Here is an 18,820-nt window from a genome sequence, read left to right as displayed (position 1 = left end):
AAAAAAAAAAAAAAAAAAACACACACACACACACACACACACACACACACACACACACACCTGCAGCTAAATTACACACCTACACTCTTGAAACTCATGAAATGGCAAAAAAATAATAAGGTTATGATGCCAATTTCAGTTTTTCAGATGGGAACATTTAAATTGTCCCTAATCCATTTGTAATTGATTGAAAATAAAATCTGCATCTTCTGAAACTTCATCTGTATTTGTAAATATGTATAATCTTTTCTACTAATGGTAAGATATAAATGTAAGTTTCCTTTTGGCTTTTTGTATAATTAGTGTTGGTTTCTTTGGGTCTCAATTTTCTCCTTTAGTTTTTTTTTGTTTGTTTGTTTTGTTTTGTTTTGTTTTTGAGACAGGGTCTTACTATGTAGTTGAGACTGACCTAGACCTCACTATGTAGCCCAGGTTGGTCTCGAACTCCCAGCGACCCTCCTCCCTCAGGCTCCTGAGTGCTGGGATTACAAGCGTGCACCACCTTGCTCAGCCCAATTTTCTCCTTTAGAAATAACATCTCAGTATTGTTTTATTAGGAACTATTCAAACTATAGATGACAGAAATTTGGCATTATATTTTCTGTGTTATTGATACACCTTTGAATTCAAGAATTGAGGCATCTTTCATTGCTTTATTCATTTATCTGCTCAGCATTATTAAATTGCTTCCTATGCACTATGAGCATTGTGATAGATGAGGATAGAAATATGAACAGCACATGGATTTTCTCTATGAGGATCTCAGAGTTTTTGGCGGGGAAAGAAGACAGATTGTGCCAGTGCTGGGGTGGCATTCAGAAGGCAGATAAGAAACACAGAGCATCCCAACCCCTGGTATCCAGAAGGCCAGAGTCAGACTGGGTCTGCCATGGCTTTTCTAGGGCTGGAAATCGTGAGCTTCCCCCACCACCCACCCAAAAAAGAGGACAGGGTTGAGCATGAAAGCCGGAATGGGTTTAGGTGACTCTCTCATATCAGTGGTTGGCAATCACTGAAGGAATGGAGCAGCGATGTTGGGCATGCATGAAAAATGAAGAGAAACCTGAAGGAGAAAGAGTCACTGCTGAGAATATTGTTAAAATCTGGTGAAAAATAATGCAAGTCTGATATTTAAGGAGGACAGTAGAAATAGAAGGAAGGGAACCGTTTTAGGTGGAATCCAGAGATTAGAGATTCCAGGTTTTGAAGATTGCTTGACCATGAAAGCTTAAGATATCTAGAATCAAGTCCAGGTTTCTGATTTGAATTACTGTATGTAGAATATATGGGCAGAGCCTACTGAAGGAGCAGATTAATGCAGAGGAGGGGGGCAGTGGAGAGGAGGAGAGATGAGAGTCTATTTTGGTCAGTGTAAGATTCAGGTGACCATAGAACATTCAGGTAGAGCCATCCAGGGCTTAGAGAGATTAAATGTAGATGGAGAGATCTGGAAGTCTACAGTGTGAAGGCAGGAATTGTAAGCTAATTTTCTTAATGATTGTTATGTTACTGTCAGGACTTGGACCTGATCTTTCATAATCAATTGAGCCTTAAATTTATGTTATCTAAAGAAAATCAACAATTTTTGCTACTATGGCATGCAATTAAGTAGCATCTCTTTTTATTTTACATATTTTTTTTTTCACTTTTCCTAGAGTTGTTGAACAATATTGAAGCCTCAATGAAAACTAAGTATGAATAGCTTAGAACAATGTATATGAAAGAATGAAGAATATTTATGTTTATTTTCCCTGATGGTGAGCAATAAAATCAATTTTTGAAAGGATGGAGGATAAATAGTCCAAATCAGAAGTGATCTCCTCAGGAGTCAACATCTAAGCTCTTTTTCATGCATTTTATTATTCCCAGGATGCTTTTAGCTTAGTGGAGGTGACACATATTGACAACAGTCCAGATCTTTAGATCTCTGTATTTTTCTCTGTGATTTTTCTCATATTGCTGAAAATCTAGTAAATGTTTTAATCGATTGCTGCTGCTGTTGTTGTTTTTAATCTAAAACCAACCTTTGACTCCTTTGATTTTTCAAATAGTACCAAAAATTTTGAGCATTTATTTGGCATTTCCATAGTCTTTCCCAGAAATTCTCATGATTCCACTTCTGATCTGAGAAATTTCAGGTATGCAAGCAATATGTTCCTCTAGTGTGTGACTTCTGGTCAACTTGACTTTGACAGATTATTTAGAGATGCTGATTAGGTTACATGGGGGTCATGACCTTCCAGGCCTTTGCTGATTTGTCATGTGGTTAATGGTCATTTTTCAAGGTCAACAAGCAGGGGGCAGTGCTAAGAGAAGCCATCACATAACATGCAACTTGGCTTGAAACGAAATGTTGACCTCTTGTCATTAAGAGGATGGGGGGCAGATCACAGACAAAGCTAATGCCTGAAAGTGTGATGATACCTCTAGGTTGTCACAGCGGGACCCTCAGTAGCAGCTCAATTAGAGTCAGATGTTCTACCAGAGGAAGGGACATAGCAAGCTAAAGGAATGGGCATCGCAAGTTAAAGGGCATGATCCTTTCACTTAGCAGGGACAGAAAGTCTTACTCATATGGCCACATGGTTTTTAATTAGTGGAGGTTATTCCCAGAAAAGATGAACAGTATTATTTTCTGGTTCTATGGTAAAATGTGCCTAGTAGACTTTGTGTGATTATCATATCTTTGAGTTACTGAATGGTCTCCAACATCTGCTCGTTCAATCCTTTCCACCCTTTTTGGTCTGCTTCTGCTGTAATTAAGTTTTGAAAGAGAAGAGAGGATGTGGAAGTTTGCCCTTGTTAAAGACAGGTTAATTCTAGACATGGCTCTACATGTTGACATTTCCCAGTTAGCTCACAGCTCATAGTAGATTCTGTTGAAACTGCGCCATGATATACTGCCAGCAAGTGGGAGTGGTGAAAAATACTAGGAAGGCTAGTGACGGCTAAAATAACACAAAATAGTATTGCTGTCATCACCTGTTTTGACAACACAGAACTTACCAAAAGCTCCATGAGAAGACTCCTATAGATTTAATAGTATTTTAAGGAAGAAGAGTTAGTCTACATCATCCTTATCATTTCTATGGCAAAAAAATAAGTATTTTTTTAAGGAAACTCAGTCTACTTGCATTAAACAAGTTAGCTCCAGATCATTTACCTACCCCTTTATTTATTTTTATTTAAAATGCCTTGTCTCTATTATTTCTTTCAGTTTGAAATCAACTTTTAGTTTCTTTCCTTCAGGGAGAAGACAATCATTTAGTCCTTTAAAGTACTTGCTTTGTGTAATAGCCAAATTTTAGGGAAATATAAATTAAAACCACTTGCTGTGATTAAATCTGAAACCAACAAATACTTCCATGCATGTAACATAACTACTTTTTTTTTTTACTGACATGACTATTCAGTGCAAGATACCCTATTTGTAAAATGTTTGTACTTGGCTCATCATAAAAGGTGTTTCCTTTTTTTTTTTTCACTGAAAAATACCAATTAGCCCTGATTATGTGTTGTCACTCACTTTATGTTCTTTTTCCAATGCAAAGAAAAAATAAACAAAACACAGAAGTTGGTCTAAAATATCAAAGATCAAACCAGATGAAGAAAAAAATCCATTACCCTATGTACTCTTGGAAATTAAAATGCAAAGTCTCCTAAAACAGCACTGCTTTATGTAATGTTGCTCTGAAGCAGAGGCAAAAGCCTGTTTATATTAATCATCCTTTCCTGTAGCTTCCATGGGCAATCAACTGCTGCGTTTCAGCTGTAAGAGCTTACCTTCTAGTGATTTCTGTCATTGCACAGTGCTGGAAAATGTTTTACAAACCCTGAATGAGCCAGATGGAGACTTGTATGTCTCCTGAAGCACTGACAAATCACTTATTAATTTTCATTATGGTGATTAAAACCAGTCAGGTATAAGGGAATCTGGATGGAAATTAAACATGTATTTATTCTAAGCTGGAAGATTTCCTTAAAGTCTTCTCAAGTTTTAGAAAATTTATATGCATTTGTTCTTTTTCAACTTCTGCTGATTTCAATGTATTTAGCAGTTAGCTGGTAGGCAGATCTTAGTTGGAGAAGCCACTTGTTAGGGGAAATCCTTGTACAAAGGCAGTCCAATATTATGGCAGTTGTACCATATTATTATATGACTTACTCTCATACTATGTAGTAGTATGCTGTATAATCACATTTTGTATAAGTCTTATATTTCCTGGAGTGTTTTGCTACTGACTAGAGTATTTCCCAGGCTTTACTTTATTGTGATAACTCAGAATATATTGGCTTATCTGATTCTGAATTTCTATGTGTATCAAAGACAAACCCATGTAGTGATTTCCATTCATGCTTAAATATTTAAATTGGTGTTTAAAATGATTAATACTTAATATTTGCTGTGATTAGTTTATACTGATGACAATTAAATAATCCATAAAAGGGTTCCTTTGACAACATATGCTTTATGACGGGCTGTCAAATCACTTCCCTCATGTGTAACCTCTGTTTTTCTGCCATTAATGGTGAAAAGGTTTGAACATCTCTTTACCCAAGAAACTCATTCTTATTCTTTCAACTTACTTAGTCATCACTTGTACCTCTACCTCTAGGAATTTTTTCTCTTCAACATATATTTCAGATTTTACCTATTTAAATAATATGCAGGTTAACTTTTGTGTTAAGAATTTCTGTTCATTTTATATAAAAATGATACAAAATGATCATTGAGCCCATACTTTATAAATTAAAAGTGTTTGAAATGAAAAAACAAGATTTTAAAATTAATGAAAACTGAATAGAAAGAATGAGCTTTTTGAGCTTATTGCAAGTGGAAAGGTAGCCCAAATGAATGTTTGCAGGAAACAGAGGCAGAAAGACAAGGAGTCTGTCTTCCTACTACCTGGGAATTCATTCTTTTATCAAGATGTTATGACAGCATAGAAAAAATATTTCTTGTGCCCCAAATACTCATGTGCCAACCTGGGTGAGAGAGAATAGAAATGCAGATAGGTGAATAAAAAATTAGAATTCATGTGATACATTAAATGGTCAGTAAGGTAGACCCCATGTTGACTAGAGTGGTTCATGTTCATTCAGATTTAGGAAAGAAAGGGGACAATAACTTAAAGCTTAACTTTAGCCAGGCAGAAATTTAAATTTTTTTAGTTTAAGGTGTGAGCATGCTTTTACCCACACAAAGAATTTTATGCATTAAATATAAATATATGTTTGTTAGAGCATTCAAAAATAATCTACAGATGTATCGTAAATTACAGGCTATATCATTTCAAACTGAAACTAGGAATAGGAAGTTTTTGATGCCTTTCTAATGAGACAAGCTATTCACAAATATCTTCAGTCAGATTCTAAGATGATAATTGTTATAATTCACTTGGATTTGTTCAGTATCTGCTGCTTAGAAAAGTAGAGAAAGAGGATTTAGGCATGAAGTCAGCTCTGCCACCTACCAGCAGTGACTTCAGGCACTGTTGCTGCCACATTTTTATTCCTTGTATAACTTGTGGTTGTTAGGAACAAAAGTATGTAGGTTGTTCAGTTTGGTTATTGAAAAATAATATTTGCCTAACAAATGTTGACTATTTGTTGAGTGATTGAATAAATGAACGTCATTGTCATAAATTCTTAGCAGTTGGTGAAATAGATGTAACCCTTATAAAAACCACGTTCTTATGATAAAATGGAATTTTCTTGGCATTTCTTGGTAGTTAGTTACGTTTCCCTCCTTCGGATATAACTTTAGATTTAAGGCAGAAATTTACCATAATAGATATATATTTTACCATACAGAGAAGACATTTTAAAACATAAATTTAAAGAATTATTTATTTCTGAAATAATTTGATAATAATAATAAAGAATATAATAGATTATAAAACACTACAACTTATGTATTTTGCGGGGGATACCAGGGATCAAATTCAGGACCTTGCGCTTGCAAAGCAGGTGGTGGAACCACTGAGCTAAATCCCCGGCCCCAAATTATGTAATTTAAATAAGTTAGAAAAAGCAAATAAATGCTCAATAAATATGTATATTTTATGACTAAATAAGGAAATTGCTTCAGCGTAGGATAGAAAGATTAAGAACAGGACTTTAGGAACAAAACTGAATTTTGCTTTTTCTACTACTGTGTAATAAATTAGTTGTAGCAGTAATTGTAGGTGTAGTAGGAGAAATGCCATCTGAGGAGTAGGGTATCCCTACTCCATAGTTGCATGGCAACTATGAGTTTTTAAAATGTGTGATATATGATTTTTAGTAAATTAATAAGTTAGGCTCAGTTTCTTTTTCTTTTCTTTTGATTATCTTAAAAACTACTACAATTTTCATCACACTTCATGGGAATAGAAAACACACAACTGAAGGGTAAAATCGCTTAGAGAAGAAAATCAGAATTTACAAAATACAGTCAAAGGGTCTGTCATTTAAAGAATTAACTTGAGGGGTTCTTCTCGGTTCAGCTAAGAATTTTACAGATCATTAACTACTGACAGGGCTGTTCAATGAAAAAAATGACTGTAATTCCAAAATAAGCCACAAATGAATGCTTACTTAGCGCTTCCATGACACTGCTAGGAGAGTGCCACAAATAGAGGAAGAGCAATGATTAATAACTGTAAAGATACCTCCTGAGATTAAAAACGTCTACCCAATCTTCCTAGGTAATAACCTCAGAATTTCCTCTCAAATCCCACATTGACATGTTAATATCTTTCTGACTAATGCTTTTCTCTCCATCCCTACCAGAACTTCCCAAATTCAGGCCCTAATCTTTCCTTATCCTAGGTACTTTTGTAATAGCATCCTCTCTACGCTCACACTCTGCACTCGGTTCTGCTGCCAGAAGGCTCCCTTTGACAATGGAGGTGGGGGCCTGTCACTACCCCCCAAAACTCTGATACCTTCCTTCTCCATACCTGTAAGGTTTAGGCTGCTCCACACTTGCTGTAGCTTGATACTTCATAGATGCAAACTGGTGTAGATTGTTAAATGAAAGAGTGACCCAATATGGTCAGTCATAATTTATTTATGGAGAAATGACTGTTGGGTCCTGAAACGAGAAAGATCCATGATGATCTCTGTACTCATACTTACATTACCTCCTAGGTTTTATGAATAGTAATTTGCAGTAAGTAATATCTCAATTTTTAAGGTCTACTTCCCACATAAGAAAATTTGATAGTCTGATACCCTAAATAATTTAACGTAGCACTTACACACCATGACATCTCTGACTACATGTTTTATTTAATGTTCTGATTTGCATAGTGAAACTTATTGCTAAAGCAAGGTAAACTGCAGGTCCTTGGAATGGTACCCTCAGTCTTTATCTTTAGCTAGGAGAGTTTGTATCATACAGCCACCTAAATAAATCTTTTATATGCCTCTATTTTATGCTGTTGTTGGTTTTCCAGATATAGGAGGCACTAGGCATTTGTCTGATAATAAATTTACAGGCGAGAGAAACACTCAGATTTTTTTCAACAACTGTTTTCTTATTAACTCCTTTTAAAACATCTTAAATTATTAAATCTCTCTAACCAGTGAAGCTTCTTCTCTTTCATGCACTCTGCTTTATTTGACATTTTTTCTTGAATGAAAAAAAAATTGGAATTTGGAGTGATACTTTCTGTGTGTCAGTGTGTTGTAAAATGGGGCAGGGGTGGGGAGAGAATCCAAAGGCTTGTGAACTGGAGAGTGAGCTTGACAGTGCTGAGACTATGAGGCCGAGGTTTCAATTTAAAAGACTCATAAGAAGTGCAGAGTAATATGCCTTGCTATAAAATGCAGGGAATAATACAAAATTAAGTGAAAAGTAAACATTCATGTCAGGTTATTGATGTTCCTTGGGGTTTTCTCCTAGGTCACCTTTACCTCTCACTTTCAGGCTTATCTGATAGTCTCGTCCCCTTTCACGACCTCAGTGATCATCCACATGCACAGGGCTTCCACATGTGTATCATCCCGTTCAATGCCTAGCCGTCCCTTCTCCCTCAGCGTACCCATGACTGCCTTCACTGTGTCTCCTCAATGTGTTATGCAGTGCATGGAACCACCAGTCACCATTCTCAAGTCTCATGTATCCATCCTCTTTATTTCCCTCATCTCTCACATCCAATCCATCCTTCCTTCTTCCAAGGTGTCTCTCAATCCCCTCTGTTTTCCTGCATCCCTCCCTTCTGACCTGACACCTCTGCCCAGTCTATCCAACAGTGTCTTCCTTGGCACCTCAGGAACCAAGAATAAACCATCACCCCACCGGAATCCATTATGTCTACTGCGGTCTGAGCCAGGTTACCCCCTAAGGCCTTTTCATTAGTTCCTCATCTTTGAAATAAGTTTGATACCCTTTAGCATAGCTAGCAGAGCCTCCATTGTCTACCTAACTTGTATATAAAGCTCCATTTTTGTTTTATACGAACATCACCATATCACTCCTTGATGCATCCTTCACTCTTCCATATGGTATACAAGCACAGAAGTTTAGTTTTAAATCTAGAGTTAAATAGAAGCATTTCCCCAGTTATGCCAGCCACATTTTATGTGCTTAGTGGCCACGTAAAACCAGTGGCTGCTCAAATGGATGGTACAGGATGTAAAATATTTCCATCATTAAAGAAACTTCTATTCAGTTAGAACTATGCATAGTGAAATGTTTTCATTTTGAAGAACTTGGTCTTCTTTTATATCATCTTTTATCTTCTGCCTGGGATATTTTCTAATTTTCCTTCCCTCTGTTCTCCATCACTGACTTGTGCTTTCCCTGCATCATTTTAAAAAATCGACTGTATTTTTCAGAGGTTTCTGTTCATAGAAAAACTGAACAGAAACAACAGAGGGTTCCTACATGCTCCTTCCCGTCACAATTGATGAACGTACACTGAAGCACCATCCAAAATGCATAGTTCGCGTCAGGGTCGCTGCTGGTGCTGTGTGTTCTACAGACTTGGATAAACATACTGACATGTGTCGACCATTCTGTGAATCGCACAGATTAATTTCGCTGCCTTAAAAATTCTCCATGCCTCACCGATATATTTTACTCATTCAACTCTCTGAAATTCACTCTTTGCCTCTTCCTCCAATTGTATCTTTTTTTTTTTTTTTTTTTTTTTTTTTTTTTTTTTTTTTTTTTTTTTTTTTTTTTTTTTTTTTTTTTTTTTTTTTTTTTTTTTTTTTTTTTTTTTTTTTTTTTTTTTTTTTTTTTTTTTTTTTTTTTTTTTTTTTTTTTTTTAACCAGGCATGGAACTCAGGTCCTTGTGCTTGCGAAGCAGGCAGTGGAACCACGGAGCTAAATCCCTGGCCCGCAATTGTATCTTAATAGATAAATCCAAATAAATAATAGATCCAAATTAGACTGTAGAATTTTTTCTTATCTACTTGCTCTGAAGTCCTGTGCAGTAATAGTGTATTACTATGAAGTAACTAGTAGTTTTTTTCTAATGAAGAAAAAAATCAGAATTATCCACTAAAGTGAATATTGTTTTTTAAAACTAGTAACTTATTTCAAGGCCTAGCTTAACCAAAAAAAAAAGAAAAAAAAAAATTTGGATACTCATTCTTGGAACACTTTTCAGAAAGAGCTTGTTCTGCCAACAGTGATCAGTATTTTTATTCTGAAGCCATATATATTTTGATTTCTGTCTTAGTCTGTTTTTTGCTGCTATAATAGAATACCACAGACGGTAATTTATAATGAGAACTTTACTGGCTCACAGTTCTGGAGGCTGGGAAGGCCAATCAAGGGGCTGACATCTGGGAAGAGCCTTCCTTCTCACTGACAGAGGGGCAAAGAGAGGACAAAAGAGGGAAAGGGGGGCCAAACTCGCTCTTTATATTGGCACCAGTGTGGCACCGAATCCTACCCATGGAGTGTAGAGCCCTTGTGGCCTAATCACTTCTTAAAGGCCCCACCTCTTAATGCTATTACAATGGCAGTTGAATATCAGTATGAATTTTGGAAGGAAAACAACATTCAGATACTACAGTATCAAAGAGGGTGTCATCCAGTCCACTCTGCTTCTGTATTTTCCCCCTCGTTCTCAATTCCATCTGATGTGTGGTTCTTCCCAGGGAGTAAAACCATCTTCACAGATGCCACTTTAGGTCCATTAAAATTACACACCACAGTCTCCAGGGAAATTTATGAGGCTGCCCGAAAATATTTTAGAAGGTGGCAATGCCTTTTAAATATATTTGTAGATGGCCAAGGGGGAAACTTCAGTTTTGACAGGTTTGTTACAAAAATGAATAAGCATACCCAAAACCTACGTTCTTTACTTTATAATCATTCTTTGGAAGTTTAGTCGGTTTGATGATTGCCTTGCACAGTTTACGTGGTAGAGTTGAACCAATTTTAAAATTTTATTGATATTTTATCGTTTATATATTGCACCTCCAAATACATGACAAAAGCTCAAAAGTGGGGCCTTACTGGGGTTTAGGGTCTTCCACACCATTTTGTTATCACTAGTATGCATCAGTAAGTAATAGTTTGCAATTCCACAGCATTCCTAGAGATATTGTACTTCTATTTCTTGCACGGTCCTGTGAAATAGGGATTTTCCCTACATCTCCCAATCTCCAGGCAAGAGAATGTGCAAGTCAGGGCATGGTGTATGCCATTTTGGCTTCTCTAACAAGTAAGCTCATGGCAAAGACAGAAACTATCCAATCACGTTGGGGATTACGGAGATCTAGGCCTTTTTCTTTCAGTTGTGCCAGACATGCATTTTAAAGGGCCAGTGTAGACCCTGGCAGCCATTTTCCTGGTGCTCAGGATTTTCAAGAATGGAAACCTTTTACTCCAAGTATCTGTATCTGTTATGGGCCTTTTAGCCATGCACAAACAGATCCGCCATTCTACTTTGCTACTTTTGTCATAAGGTGTAGTCAAAGTGTTTTCTTGATTTAACTATGAATCTTAAGAGGCCTGTCTCATAGCCTAGGATTTGAGGAATTTTATTTTCTTTATACACGTATCTGGATTTTTTTAAGTTTTTAGAATGAACATATATTGCATTTAGTATTAAAATGTTATTGTTTTACTTCAGTGATTTATATATGAATAATTTAAAAAATAGGATCAATTATAATTTTTAAAAATTCAAATACCAAATACTGAAAGAATATTCTTAGTTCATTTTTCTTTAAAATCATAATAGAATAAATACTGAATTTCACCTTCCAAATGTTGTTTTTTCATGATCTGATTACCTACGTTTAGCTCTCTATAACAGAATATTTTCAATGTGATAAAAGACATACTATTTTCTACTAGAATGTCCCAGTGAGTTCTGTGTATCTCAGGTAATTCCACCTTTGCTGTGTTCCTCTTCCACATCATTTCCTCTTGCTTTAAGCCACATCCTGGACATCTCTTCCTTTTTCCCACTGGTATATAACTTGAGACATATCCACTTCTTAGGTTTGGCAGCAGTTTGGGACCAGGGGACGAGGTCACTGAGATTATAGACTGTTGAATGTGTGACAAAGAGACTCATAAAGAATCTGGTCAGATGTCCTTCATTTGCCTTTAATTAACTACAGCTGCTTTTTATGTTGCGAACTGATCTTTGATCTGCTTTCCCCTCAGACTTCTGTGCACAAGTAGTTAAAAACAAACTAGGAGGCCAATGTTAAAGACAAAAAAAAAAAAGAAAAGAAAAAAATCCCCCCGGGGTAATCAAATGACAGTTGAAGTAGCCATAAGCTGTTAGCTTTATTCATTAGAGAACTTTAAACATGTCAAGAAATAGAATAATGTCCCTGCTGTTAGATCATCCTCAGCAATGAAGATTACAACAGCTTTGGGATGCATGAGTGGGCAAACTTCTTGGGAAAACAAGTTTATTGAGGAGCAGTTTACTGCAGTGGCACTGAGTCTAGCTTACACAGTTTCAGAGCAAGAATATTGGTTCAGCATGCATAGAGAAAGTTAGCCATCTCAGAATGGCAGATTTACAATGCAACCTTACTCTAATCCAAATGGCCCCTGCAATTAGGTTTAGAAAAACTTCCTACAGGCTGCATGCTGAAATGGATGGTCTCTGTTCACCACAGAGCTTTTGCTGAAGCATTAACTATAGTGTGTGATCAAGCATAAATTTTAGTTTGGTAATGACTGTATAAATCTTGAAATCTTTCATAGGTCTAGGTGTAATCTTCTTCGGAGTAAAAAAAAATGCCAATATCTGAAATTTAAGACAAATAGAGTAATTCGCAGAATAAATAACATTGATACGGACTTTAAGAATGCTTTTGAAAAGGAGTTCAATGTAATCATATCTAAGTGAATTTCCTTATGCAAGTTTTTTTCTGTATTGTAACCCATAGCAGCCTTTTTATGACTCTGAGGCCCTTAGTAACAGGAGAAACTATTTGATTTCAAAGGGAGAAGGCCAGAAATTCCCAATTCTTGTACTCCAAAAATCATTCCCAGAAACTAGCATTACACTAATTCCAAAACTGGAAATGAACTCAACGAAAAAGAAAACTACAGGTCATTCTCATGAGTGACCATAAATGCAAAAATCTTCAACAAGATATTGGCAAAAGAATGCAACACATCATTAAAAAGATCATACATCATCATCAAGTAAGAGTCATCTCGGTGATGCAGGGATGATTCAACATATCAGCAAATATGAAACATCACATGAACAGAATCCAGAACAAGAATAATGTGATGATCTCAAATGACACAGAAAAAACATTTGATGAAACTCAACATCCATTCACAACAAAAACCCTGTAGCAAATAGATATAGAAGGACCTTATCTCAATTTGATAGAATCCATTTATGACGGACCAATGGCCAACATCATATTAAATGGGAAAAGCTAAAAGCCTTTGTTCTAAGATCAGAAATAAGACAAGGATATACACTATCACCATTCTTCTTCAATACAATTTTTTAACATTAGCCAGAGCAATCAGAAAAGAGAAAGAAGGGGAAGTGATTGTATAAGAAAGAAAAAAGTCATATTATCATTATTTGCAGACGGCATGGTCCTCTACATACAAGACCCAAAAAATTCCACCAAAAGACACCTAGAATTAATAACCAAATGTAGTAATATAGCAGAATACAAAATCAACAGACAACAATCAATAGTGTTCCTGTACATCAATAACTCACTGGGAAAGAAATTAGGCAGACAGAACCATCATGATAGCATCAAGGTAAATATTTAGGAATTATCCTAACCAAGGAAGTGAAAGACCTCTACAATGAAAACTACAACATTCAGAGAAACGGAATTGGAGAGAACATCAAAAAATGGAAAGATGTCACCCTTTTTTCCTGGATAAGTAGAACAAATGTTGTCAAAATTGCCATACTTCCAAAACTGATATATGGAGTTAGTGTAATCCCAATCAAACTACCAATACCATTCCTCACAAAACTAGAGAAAACAGCCCTAAAATTCACCATGAACCAAAACAGACCCAGATTAGCAGAAGTGATCCTGGGCAACAAGACCAAAACAAGAGGTGTCACATTCCCAAACTTCAAGTGACACCACACAGCTATGGTTATAAAAACAGCATGATACCAGTAACAACAACAGATATATAGATTAATTGAACAGAATAGAGGATGCAAAAACAACTTTAGGCACATTCAGCTACCTGATCTTTGGAGTCAAAAGAAATACCCTGGAGGAAAGATAATTTCTTTTTTTTAGATTAAATTTATTGGTACATTTAAGGTATACAATAAAATTACATTCATCAATGGGATCTTGTACCTTTGCATAACTTACTTTGGTTCTTACTTTTTCCCCATTCACAGCCCTCCCTTAACCCCCTCCACCCTTCCCTGTTTACAAAGATATTGTTTCCATGTTTTTCCTTTTCACATTTTTTCTTTTCCCTTTTTACCTTTCCCCTATCACTCCCACTTCCTCTGCTATTATACACTTTTTCTTCCTCTTACACAATCTCAATTATATATTTCGATCCTTATTTACACTTTTAGTTTTTCACACCAGAGAAACTATTTGGTATTTACATATGTATGACTTATTAATTTCACTTGAGTATGACCGAAATGTGCATCCACTTAGCTATAAATATGTCTAGTTTCTCCTTCTTTGTTGCTGAGCAGTACTGCATTTTATAAAACAAAAACCACATCTTCTTTATCCAGTTTCCAGTTGATGGGCAATTGGGCTGTTTCCAAATTTTAGGTATTACAAACTGTGCTGCTATAAACACGGGTAAGGATATATCACTGTAGTATGATTCTTTTAATTCTTTTGGGAAGATATTCAGCAGAGAAATACCTGGATCAAATGGGACCTCTAATCCCAGTTGTTTGAGGTATCTCCATATTGATTTCCACGGCAGTAGAACCAGCGTGCACTCCCACGAACAATGAAGAAGGGTTCCTTTCTCCCCACAACCATTCCAGCATTTGTTATTGGTTGACTTCTTGATTTGTTATTGGTTGACTTCTTGATAGCCGTCATTCTTTCTGGGGTGAGATGGAATCTTAGTGCTGTTTTCATCTGCATCTCTTGAATGACAGTGATGTTGAACATTTTTTTCATATGTTTATTTGCTGCTTTTACTTGTTTGTCTGAGAAATGTCTGTTCATTTCAGATGCCCATTTTTTAATTGAGTCTTTATATTTGTGGGCTTTGATTTTTTTTTTAGTTCTTTGTGTATTCTAGAGAGTAGACCTTTGTCTGAGGAACAGCTGGTAAAAATTTTTTCCCACCTTGTGGGTGTCTCTTAGCTCTGCTGGTGATTTCTCTTGTAGTGCAGAAGCTTTTTAAAAAGATGAGATCCCAGTTGTTGATTCTTTTTGCTAGTTCCCATGCTACTGAGGATTTGTTCATGAAGTCTTTTCCTGTGCCAATATCTTCAAGAGTTCTACCTAACTTATCTTCCAGCAAGTTTAGTGCTTCTATTTTAATATTTAGATTTTTAATGCACTTGGATTTTAGTTTAGTGCATGGTGAAATATATATATATATATATATGTAGTTTTAATCTTGGCAAGTTGAAAGCCAGTTTTTCCAACACCATTTATTAAAGAGGCTATATTTCCTTCAGTAAGGATGGTTGGCTTCTTTGTCAAAGATGAGGCAGCTGACTATGTCAGGAGTTGTTTCTGCATCTTCTAATCTGTTCCATTCATCCTTGAATCTGTGTCTTTGCCAGTACCATGCTGTTTTTATCACAGTGGTTTTATAGTATAATTTCAAATTGGAGATTGTGATACTGCCTACCTTGTCTTTACTGCCTAGAATGGCTTTTGCTATTCTAAGTATCTTTTGCTTCCAAATGAATTTTTGGATCATTTTCTCTAGTTCTGTGAAATATACTGTTGGGATAGCAGTTTTGGAAATATGGCCATTTTCACTAAATTGATTCGTCCTACCCGGGAACAAGGGATGTCTTTCCATTTTCTTATCTCCTCTTCAATCTCTTTTTTCAGTGCTGTAGTTCTCAATGTAGAGGTCTTTTGCTTCCTTCATTAGTTTGCCTCCTAGATATTTCATTTCTTTGGCTATTATTGTGAAAGGGATTGTTTCCCTAGTTTCACTCTCAGTGCGTCTGTTATTTGTGTACAAGAAAACTATTGATTTTGGAGTACTTACCTTATATCCAGCTGCTTTTCTGAATCTGTCAGTTAAGTCTAGAAGTCTTTGGTGGAGTTTTTTTTGGTCATCAGCAAACAATGACAGTTTAACTTCTTTCTTTCCTATCTTTATTGCTTTTATTTCTTTCTCTTGTCTAATTGCTCTGTCTAAAGTTTCCAAAACTATATTGAACAGGAGTGATGATGGTGGAAATCGTTGGCTTGTTCCTGATTTTAATGTGAAGGATTTCAGTTTTTGACCACTTAGTATGATGTTGGCTGTTGATTTTTCATAGATAGCCTTTATCAAGTTGAGATAAAGACCATGTATTCTAATTTTCTGCCAAGTTTTTATCATGAGTGGGTGTTGAATTTTGTCAAATGCTTTTCTACATCTGTAAAGATGATAATATGGGCTTTTGTCCTTGACTCTGTTAATATAGTGTATTACATTTATTGATCTATGTATATTGAATCATCCTTGCATCCCTGGGATAAAACTTGGTCAGGGTGTATGATCTTCTTGATGTCCTTTTGTGTTGTTTGCCAGTATCTTATTGAGGATTTTTGCATCTATGTTCATTAGGGAGACTGGCCTGTAGTTCTCTTTTTTGGTTGGATCTTTCCCTGGTTTTGGAATCAAAATAACACTTACTTCGAGGAAAAAATTTGGAAGTATTGCTTCCCTTTTGATTTCATTGAAAAGTTTAAAGAGTAGTGATGATAATTCTTTTCTAAATGTGTTGTAGAATTCAGCAGTGAAGTGATCAGTACCTAGGCTTTTCTTTGTTGGTTGGTAAATTTTTTATTATGTTTTCAATTTCATTAATTGTAATTGGGGTGTTTAGAATTCTTACATCTTCTTCATTCAACTTTGGTAATTCATGCGTATCTAAACATCTGTCCATTTCTTCTGTGTTCTTCATTTCATTAGACTACATGTTCTTAAAGTAAGTATTGATGGTCTCTGGATTTCTGCTGGATCTGTTGTGACTTCACTGTTCCCAGTCCTAATTGCATGAATTTGAGCCTTTTCTTTCCTTTCCTTTTTTTTTTTTTTTTTTTGATAAGATTGGCTAAGGATTTATTGATGTTATTTATTCTTTCAAAAAATGAACTCTTTGAGTCATTGATTTTTTTGTATCATTCTTAGTCTCCATTGCATTGATTTCTGCTCTGATCTCTAATCTCTATAATTTCCACCCTTATGTGAGCTTTGGTTTTCTCTTGCTCTTCTTTTCCAAGGAGCTTAAGATTCACTATTAGCTTGTTTATTTGAGCTTGCTCTGTTTTCCTAGATAACTTCTTTAAGAAATTATGCTGAGAAAATTGGCTGTCTGCATGCAAAAAATTCAATCTAGACTCACATTTCTTACTGTGTACTAAACTAAAATCAAGTTGGATCAAAGATCTATGTGTTAAAAAAATTTAATCTGTTGGAAGATAAAATAGGTAAAATCTATTGAAGTCATAGGTGTAGGCAAGGACTTTCTGAATGCACAAGACATGATACTATGAATCAACAAATGAGATGATATCAAATTGAAAAGTTTCTGTCCGGCAAAAGAAACAACCAATAGAATTAAAAGAAAACCTACAGAATAGAAAAAAAATGCCTACTATTCCTCAGACAGAGGACTAATACCTAAACTATATAAAGAACTCAAGAATTAGACCCCTCCCAAATAAAGGGCCATATTAAAAAATGGGCAAATGAAATGGACACTTCTCAGACGAAGAAGTACAAATGGCCAATAAAAAAATTCAAGTGTCATGAAAAAAGATTCATTATCTCTGGTCACTGGATCAATGCAAATTAAAACAGCACTGAGATTTGATCTTATTCAAGGAAGAATGGCTATTATAAAGAAATAATAACAAATGCTGACTGCAGGGTAAAAAGGAAACCTTATATATTGTTGGTGGAAAAGTAAACTAGTATAACCATTGGAGGAATCAGTATAGGATTCTTCAAAAAACTAAAGTTAGAAATTTCATTTGAACCAGATATGCATGCATACCCATGTTTGTAGTAGCACAATTCACAATAGCTAAATCTTGGAAGCACCCTGTATCTTCATCAAAGATAAATGGATGAGGAAAGGTTTTTTTGGTTTTGTTGTTGTTGTTGTTGTTGTTTTGGGTGTTTGAGCCAGGGTCTCACTATGTAGTTTTGAGACTGACCTGGAACTCACTATGTAGCCCAGACTGGTCTTGAACTAGCAGTGATCCTCCTACCTCAGCCTCCTGGGTGGTGGGATTACAGGCATGCATCACCACATCCAGAGGTATTTATACACAATGGGGTACTATCTTCCATAAAGAAAGATAAATGAGTCACTTGCAGGAAAGTGGATGAACCATGAGACCATAATATTAAATGAAATAATTCAGACTCACAAGCTTAAATATCACATAGTTTCTCTTAGATGAGAAAGCCAAAACATAAAATAAGGGAAAAATAAAAGATAGATCATAGAAAATAGGGAGATAGTTCTTTTGCAAACAGGAAGGGAACCAAGAGTTGGAGGTGGTGGATGGGGAGGGAGTGGAAGAGATAAGTAAATAGTTAAGATGTGCTATGTACCTGTGGCAACTCCCCATGAGGACTGTGATCATTATGTAGCACAAACATGTATTAATACATTTTTTAAAGTTCCCTGTCCTTAATTATTCAACAATGCATTTTCAATATTCATAGTGGCTCTTCCTCTTCATAAATTGCAGAAAAATAGTCAATCTTACAAAATCTTTAGATTGTTGGAAATGTAAAATAAAGAATAATGTTGTATTTCAAAACTTTCTTATCTTTACAAGTAACATTTTTTTCTCAAGACACAGCAAGGAGGGCCTCCCTTGGACTTGATGATTCCTTTCAGGTTCTCCCAAATGATATGTAAGCGATCCATTTATTTCTCTACCCTTATCAACTTGTGCAAGACCAAATGATGAATTGAGTCAGGAGTTATTTTTCTGTGGTCACATTAACTGTCTCTTTCTGATGCAGATCTTAAAAGCACACAATGGGTCTCCTTCTGTGAGAGGATTCTCTTTCAAACAACAGGAGTTCACTAATAGAAAAGATAGTATGTGTGAAAAATACAGACAGCTTGCCCTTAGTTGCCTCAATGTGTATCCTAACTACTCTGTATTTGAAATTTTAAAGAAGTTGCTAAGAACAAAAAGGAGGGAAAAG

General features: G+C 35.6%; 1 protein-coding gene across 1 annotated transcript in view; it reads left to right on the top strand.

Moving 5' to 3' along the window:
- Slc25a21 (solute carrier family 25 member 21) overlaps window positions 1-18,820 on the top strand; it is a 474,275-nt gene that overhangs the window by 231,765 nt on the left and 223,690 nt on the right. The window lies entirely within an intron of this gene.

The sequence above is a fragment of the Fukomys damarensis genome, unplaced genomic scaffold, assembly GCF_012274545.1.
Source record: "Fukomys damarensis isolate Sample0158 unplaced genomic scaffold, DMR_v1.0_HiC HiC_scaffold_17, whole genome shotgun sequence".
NCBI lineage: Eukaryota > Metazoa > Chordata > Mammalia > Rodentia > Bathyergidae > Fukomys > Fukomys damarensis.
Note: the sequence above shows the minus strand (reverse complement) of the source record. Positions and strands in the feature narration are given on the sequence as shown.